Raw genomic sequence first — 7,734 nt, 5'->3', positions numbered from 1 at the left:
GAATTACCTCAGCATACTAGCCCACAGCCTGGCGTCACGAGTGACAGGGTTAACCTTAACCCCTGATATACTGGAGCAACACCCTGACTACACTATCCCTACCCCAGAGGCCTGCCACAAAGCCTTTTTGGCGTTGCACGAACAGGATTCGGGTGTGTGCCTACTACAGTTGCCACTAGTGAAAGTGTATTCCCCCCCAAGCAACGAACTTTATTCATGTACTGTGACTTATACTCTGGAGTAAGGGGTTGCACGCACGGTGCTGTGTGGAGGAAGTCCGCATGTAAAGTAAGGGGGGAGGCGAACAGCACAGCGGAGTTACAAGCTGTGAGAGGAAGAACTGAAGTTAGCGCGGGGCCTTCCTGCGCACGTGATCCAGGGATCCCGCCCACCGAAGCCCTCGGTGCCGCGGCGGCCATTTTGTTGGAGTCTAGTGCCGGAAACCAACAAAGAGAGATAGTTTAGCGCGGGAAAAGGCGCAGAGTGCGACAGCGGGTTGGAAGTTGTGGGGAGCCGGAGCAGTATGGGACTCTGAGACACCAGATTGCCGAATTGAAGTCCTATATAGAGTCACTTCAGCTGTCGAACAACGCACTCAAATTTAAATTGAAAGCTATTGAGTTTCAAGTTACCGCTCTCAGATTTTAAATCCAAGCTCTCAAGTTCAAGATTAGAGAACAACTGTGTATCTCCTCAGGACCTATGAATTCAAGATTTATTTAAAGGGCCAGCATGCCAAGTACAAAGATGTCAGAACCTGCAGCGCCACAGTCCCCATTTGAACAGCAGGGGGGCGATGCTCCAGTGACCCCACCAATGGGGTCTCCACCCCAAGTCAGAAGGGTGTTGCCGCCTTCACCAACACTTTCTACCTCACAAAGACATGCTCTACCTGTGATCCCAGTAAGACCTCCATCACAGGCGGAGCAGGACCTAGTAAGTCCACCTCCAGTCTCTCCCTATGTGTTGGGAGCCCCTGTTGCTGCACCTGTCTTCTTGGGGAATCCTGTGCTTCCCACCAACAATGGTGACCCTTTTACATTGAGAGACTTTAAAGAAAAGTTCTACATCCTCTTTGGATTTTATGCATTACCCCCTAACAACAGATACAGCTGCTTCTGGGACAGCTCCAGGGAGATGTGGTCTCAAAGATGTGGTCTCGAAGTCTCAAGTGGCTCAACGAGGACCTGACCAGAATCCTGCAGAACCTTGGTGGAGCCAACTACAAATAGGAGGTGAAGATACCCCCAAGGAACACATGGAAGGAGTCATCCAGGTAGCTAAGAAATATCAAGAAGCTTTCAGCAAGTTCCCCACAGACTTTGGCAGGACCACCATGATCAAGCATAGGATTCTTACTGGGGACAGTCCACCCATTAAGGAGAGACATCGCCCTGTGGCTCCTGGGATGTATCAGACCATAAAGAAGATGCTCGTGGAGGTGAAAGAGGCTGATGTCATCCAAGAAAGCCAGAGTCCTTGGGCTGCACCTTTGGTCCTGGTGAAGAAAAAAGATGGGACTATCCGCTTTTGCGTAGATTACCGGAAGTTGAACGGCATAACTCATAAGGATGGCTATCCTCTTCCCCGTATTGAAGAATCCTCGACTGCATTGGAGTCTGCCGCCTACTTTTCCACACTGGATTTGACGAGCGGTTACTGGCAGGTGCCAATGGCGGAATGATATAGAGAAGACCGCATTTGTGACCCCTATGGGACTCTTTGAGTTCAAAAGTATGCCCTTTGGACTGTGCAATGCATCGGCTACTTTCCAACGCTTAATGGAACGATGTTTGGGGCATCTTAACTTCCAGAGTGTTCTGTTGTATTTAGATGACATCATCGTCTATTCCCGGACATATCAGGAACACCTGGACCACCTGGAAGAAGTTTTCCAAGTCCTTATACAACATGGACTCAAGGTTAAACCTTCCAAATGTCACTTGCTAAAGCCACAAGTACACTATCTGGGACATGTCGTCAGTGCTCAAGGAGTCCAGCCTGATCCGGACAAAGTGAGTGCTGTGAAAGAGTGGCCTACACCCAGGATGGTGCGAGACGTCCGACGTTTCCTGGGATTTGCTGGTTATTACCGACGCTTCATCCCCCATTTTGCTCAAATTGCTGGGCCCTTAACCGAGTTACTGAGAGGGACTGCCCGGGAGAATTATAATGGGAGGCTACCCATACAGTGGGCTGAAGAACAAGAAGATGCCTTTCGAGCCCTGAAGTACCTCCTCACTGAACCCCCCATTTTGGCGTATCCTGACTACAGCCTGCCGTTCCGTTTATATACAGACGTTAGCTTCGAAGGTCTAGGGGCAGTCTTATCTCAGGTGCAAGATGGCAAAGAGAGGGTGATTGCCTATGCCAGCCGACATTTCCGAGGTGCTGAAAAGAATGACGCCAACTATAGCTCCTTCAAACTGGAGCTCCTGGCCCTGGTCTGGGCCATTACTGAGAAGTTTAAGGACTGTCTGGCTGCTACTCCCTTCACGGTCTACACTGATAACAACCCCTTGGCCCATTTGAACACTGCTAAGTTGGGAGCTCTTGAACAGCGCTGGGCCTCTCGGTTGGCCAACTATGATTTCAACATTAAGTACCGCAGCAGAAAAAACAATGTTAATGCGGATATACTTTCTCGCATGGCCCCGGGAGAAGCACCTCCTGCTGAAGATGTGTGGGAAGATGTGGAGATGCCTCCCTTCTACCGAAGGTTCGTGAGCCAGAGTGCTCTAACTGCCCAGGCGGGTGACGGACCTGAATCTCCCAAAGTCCCTGAAGATTTGTCTACATGGAAGACACTGCAGGATGAAAGCCGGGTTATCAGGGACCTCTTCGACTATTGCCTCCACAAGAAAGTGCCCACTCGGGTACACAAGACACGAGCGGACTTTGAATTGAAGCGGCTGTGGCGGCAGAGGAATCGCCTGTTCCTGCACAAGGGGTTGGTCTACCGAAATTCCCTGGACTCAGTCTCCGGAGACAGCATACATCAGATTGTGGTTCCCAGAAGAGATGCAGCCATGGTCCTGAATGCCTATCATGATCATTCCGGACACTTCGGGGTCCATAAGACAGAGATCACCGTCAGGAGGAGATTTTACTGGATTGGGATGTGGGGAGACATCGAGAAATGGTGTGCCGAATGCTTCATGTGCAATGTTATCAAGAATCCCCAAAGGGATGCAAGAGCCCCCTTACATCCCATCTGTACAGAGAGGCCGAACCAGATTGTTGCCTTGGATCATGTGAAGCTGGTCCCCACTCGATCTGGCTACTGTCATGCTCTAACCATGGTGGATCATTATTCCAAGTGGGTGGTCGTGGTCCCTGTCAAGGATCTTACCGCCAAGACTGCTGCTCAGCTCTTCTATCGTCATTGGATCCAACCTCTGGGGTGTCCCAAATCGGTCCTCACGGATCGGGGAACCGCCTTTGAAGCCCAGTTGTTCCAAGAACTTTGGCGGTTGCATGACTGAAAGAAGCTCCGGACTACGGCCTACCATCCCAAAGGGAATGGGCTCTGCGAGAGGATCAATGAGGTGTTCATCCAAATGCTCAGAGCTGCCTCTGTCTCAAAGCACGAAGAGTGGCCTCAGCTGTTGCCTGAACTCCTAGAAATTTACAACAACACTGTCCACTGCTCTACGGGGTATACGCCTTTATTAGTGATGATGGGCCGACACGGCCAATTGCCAAAGGATCGGACCTTCGGGCTGCAGGCACCTTTCAACAATTCCCCTCAGGTTTCCCAAGGTTGGGTGTCAGAGCATCAACGAAGAATCGAGGAAGCCAAAAACATTGTTGAGAAGAAAATGGGTGAAGTTCATGAGCGCCAGCAGAAAGATTATAATTGACGTGCTTCGGCTCAGCCCTTACAGCTTGGAGATAAGGTGTGGCTCCGAAAATTCCTTAGAACCCATAAATTGGACTCATTGTGGGAAAAGGAACCATACACCATTACTGCAGTCCCTTACCCCGAAACAGACGTATATGAGGTACAGAAAGAAGGGTTTAAGCCACAGGTGGTCCACAGGAATAGAATAAAAGTGTGCCTGAAAGAAGACATGCTTGGCCCACCTCCTTCTACTCCACCTCCAACAAGGCCAGTGAGTGAATACGTGGCGGGAGAAGGCATTCATCCCACTATGAACGTTCCTTTGTTCCCATCTCAGCAGCCTACCATGTATTGGGGTATACCGTTTCCAGCTCCACCCAGACAGTTGCCAGCAGCCGTCCCACCTAGCCAGTTGCCAATAGCTGTTGCTCCCTGCCAACCACCATTGGTGGCTACACCAAACATCAGTCCTGTTCCTGTGACTGCTCCAAGTTTTGATGCACCAACTCCACCTGCCTGCAAAGAACCTCCCAGTCCAACCGAAGATCATGCTTCTGTTTCCAGCCCTCCAGCTGGTCCCTCGGGGACTGAAGTCCTTGCAGAATCATCAAGTGAAGGAACTCCTGATAACTCGGAGGTGGTGTTGAGGCAGTTTCAAAGGACTACACAGGGCAAATTACCCGTAAGGTACCAGGATTCACATTTAGTACCTGCACACATAGTACCTTTGATAACAAACTTCAATGCTCTGCCTATAACTTTTCAGTACTCTCAATTACTCACTTAAATGTACTACTTCAATCTATTTCAGTACATACACAAAAATAAAATATATGTCACTTAAGAAAACACTTTAGGGATTGTAGCCTATTGTAATTAAATTCCTGCCACTGTTAGGCACACTTCTCTTCTCTTTCTTTGCGTGTGTGAGATGCTCTACCTGGCCAGTAGGTGCTTTTGCGAGCTAACAAATGAAACACGTAATTCTTTAAGTAACCTAGGTAGGTTATGTGAAGTGCTCTAGGGTTAAGTAGCGTGTAGCCGATAGACCCTAGCAGCCAACCTTACTGTGACCTAGCTTCCAGCTAGCCAGTATACCTTATGTGGACTAACAGGAAATTCATTGTTGGCGAATTAAATGTGTGAGATAATAAAATTGTTTAGTCAGCTTGAAACTAAAGGTATAAAGAGCTGTGCTAATGTTTAGTTAGCCTCATAAAATGTGTAAGAGAGCTAAAACAAAATGTTTTAGGAGCTAGCAACTAAATGTCAGATAGCTGCCTAATTGTCTAGTAAGCTTTAAAATGTATAGTAAGCTTAATAAAAGTGTTTTAGAAGCTAGAAACTAAAGGTCTAGATAGCTTCATAATTATTTAGATAGTTCATAATTGCTTAGACAACTTCATAAGTGTCTTAGAAGCCTTCTTAAATGTCTAGTAGGATTACTAGTCTACAAAATGTTTAAAATGCCTAGAAAATGTCTGGTAGGTTTAAAAGTACCTAATGTGTATAAGAGTTTGTCAGGATGTAGATTCTGTCTAGTTAGAGATCCTGCTTAAGTCTCTCCTAGTTCCTCTGCCTTAGGGGACAGGCGTCGGGGTCGACTTATTTTAAGTAAGGGTGTTTGTCGTGTCCCGGCACCAGATTGCATCCGCTGCCTTGTGGTGAGGTCCCCAAAGTCAGAGTCCCTAGGTGTAGGTGGGATCCTCATCCTTAGTTAGCCCCTTGTCACCCCTTTTGTAATTAAAATTATTTAAATTTAATGTGTATATATTTGTATAGTAAGTGTACTTACCTAGTTGGTGTCGCAGGACCTGCGGGTCACGTGATGCGTTCCAAAGACACTATGGTTTCTTTGTATAGGACCTTTGGAGGAAGTCAGGTGATCACCCATCAGGCTATGTAACGGTGAGTGACAGCTGACCATGGACCAATCCAAAAAGGCCCCACCCCTGCCCATATAAGGACGCGGCGGCCATCTCTCGCTCTCTTGTTCCTGGGCTGTTGACAGGGAAGGATCTGCGCTGCTTTCATCAGTGAGTTTAGGTCCGAGCCCTGCGGCGACGGCTGATCTTTACTAAATTTTATCTAACCCCTAAATCCGTATGGATCTTTGCAAATTACCCTAAATTCTGAGACTTATATAAAAAGTCAAGGTCCGCAACAACTGGCAGTCACTGAGGTGTACGGAGACTGTATTAATGAGACTGTTACTGTTCATTGGATGTACCGCAAGTCTTTAAGTAAAGTTTATCCAAGTTCAAGTTCAACCACCTTGTGGACCTTCAGTCATTATTAGTGTTGCTTGCGAATATCGCATATTCGCGAATTCGCGAATATTCGCAAATTCGCGAATATTCGCGAATATTGCACTATATATTCGTAATTACGAATATTCTTTTTTTTTTTTCCAGCACACATCACAGTGATCATCCCTCTCTTCTTCCAGCTTGTGTGGTGTAAAGAAGGCTCTAATACTACTGTGTGAGACTGACGTGCGAATTTTCGCATATGCTAATTATCGCATATGCAAATGTTTTGCATATGCGAATTTTTGCATATGCTAATTTTCGCATATGCAAAATTTGACGAATATTAGTCCATATATTCGCGAAATATCGCAAATTCGAATATGGCCTATGCCGCTCAACTCTCGTCATTATATGTAGACATGTGCAATTCGGTTCGGCACAAATGTCAAATTTACCGAATTTTGCCGTTTTCGTGCATTCGGGCCGTTCCGAATGCACGAAAACATTTTTCGAATATTTCCGAATAGCAACAATAAAACGAATAGCAACATAACGAATGCATTCGTTATTCTCCGAATGCATGCGGTAAAAAAACGAAAGTAAAGAATTTTTTCTAATTTTTTTATTGTTCCTTGCTCTACACTGTTTATGATTGTTAGTTATTGTTTTACTGTTACTAGGGTGCCTCCAGCTGTTGCAAAACTACAACACCCACCCAGCATGTGGCGGTCTGGGCATGCTGGGAGTTGTAGTTTTGCAACAGCTGGATGCACACTTTGGCTAACACACGCATTTGCGCAATGCTTTTTAATTAATTTTCAAATTCCGCTGGCTTTTGTCAGAAATGGGTTACCAGGTCAATAACATGCATAGTAATTGCCGTGGGAACATTTTTCATTCATAAAACTGCAGACTTAATTGGATAATTGCCGTGTATAACGCTTAGGACACCAAACATTCTACACGGCAATTTTCCAATTAAGTCTGCGATTTTATGAATGAAATGTGTTCCCACGGCAATTACTATGCATGTTATTGACCTGGTCACCCATTTCTGACAAAAGCCAGCGGAATTTGAAAATGAATTATAAAGCATTGCGCAAATGCGTGTGTTAGCCAAAGTGTGCCTCCAGCTGTTGCAAAACTACAACTCCCAACATGCCCAGACAGCCGCATACTGGGTGGGTGTTGTAGTTTTGCAACAGTTTGATTGATGCGTTTGATTGTCGGGTGATTATGTATAACATCATGTTATACATAAATCCCCCGACAATCAAACACATCGATCAAACACATCAATCATTCATACAGCATTCATTCATTCATTCATTCAACATTACATTATGTATTAATATAAATCACATAAAATTACATTATCTTACCTGTCTTCCAATGTTCCAATGTCTGCGGCTGCCCTCTTTTCCTGCACACACTCCGGATAATGGTCCCCTGCTTAAAAAAAATTTACCCGAATATACCCGAATACCGAATGTATACGAAAAATCAAACACACCCGAATACGAATGTATCCGAAAAAAAACAAACCCAGACACCCGAATACTGAATGTATCCAAAAAAATGAGCCCCCCCGGACACCCGAATACCGAATGTATCCGAAAAAATTAACCCACCAGACAC

The sequence above is a fragment of the Hyla sarda genome, chromosome 10 (assembly GCF_029499605.1).
Source record: "Hyla sarda isolate aHylSar1 chromosome 10, aHylSar1.hap1, whole genome shotgun sequence".
Classification (NCBI taxonomy): domain Eukaryota; kingdom Metazoa; phylum Chordata; class Amphibia; order Anura; family Hylidae; genus Hyla; species Hyla sarda.
Note: the sequence above shows the minus strand (reverse complement) of the source record.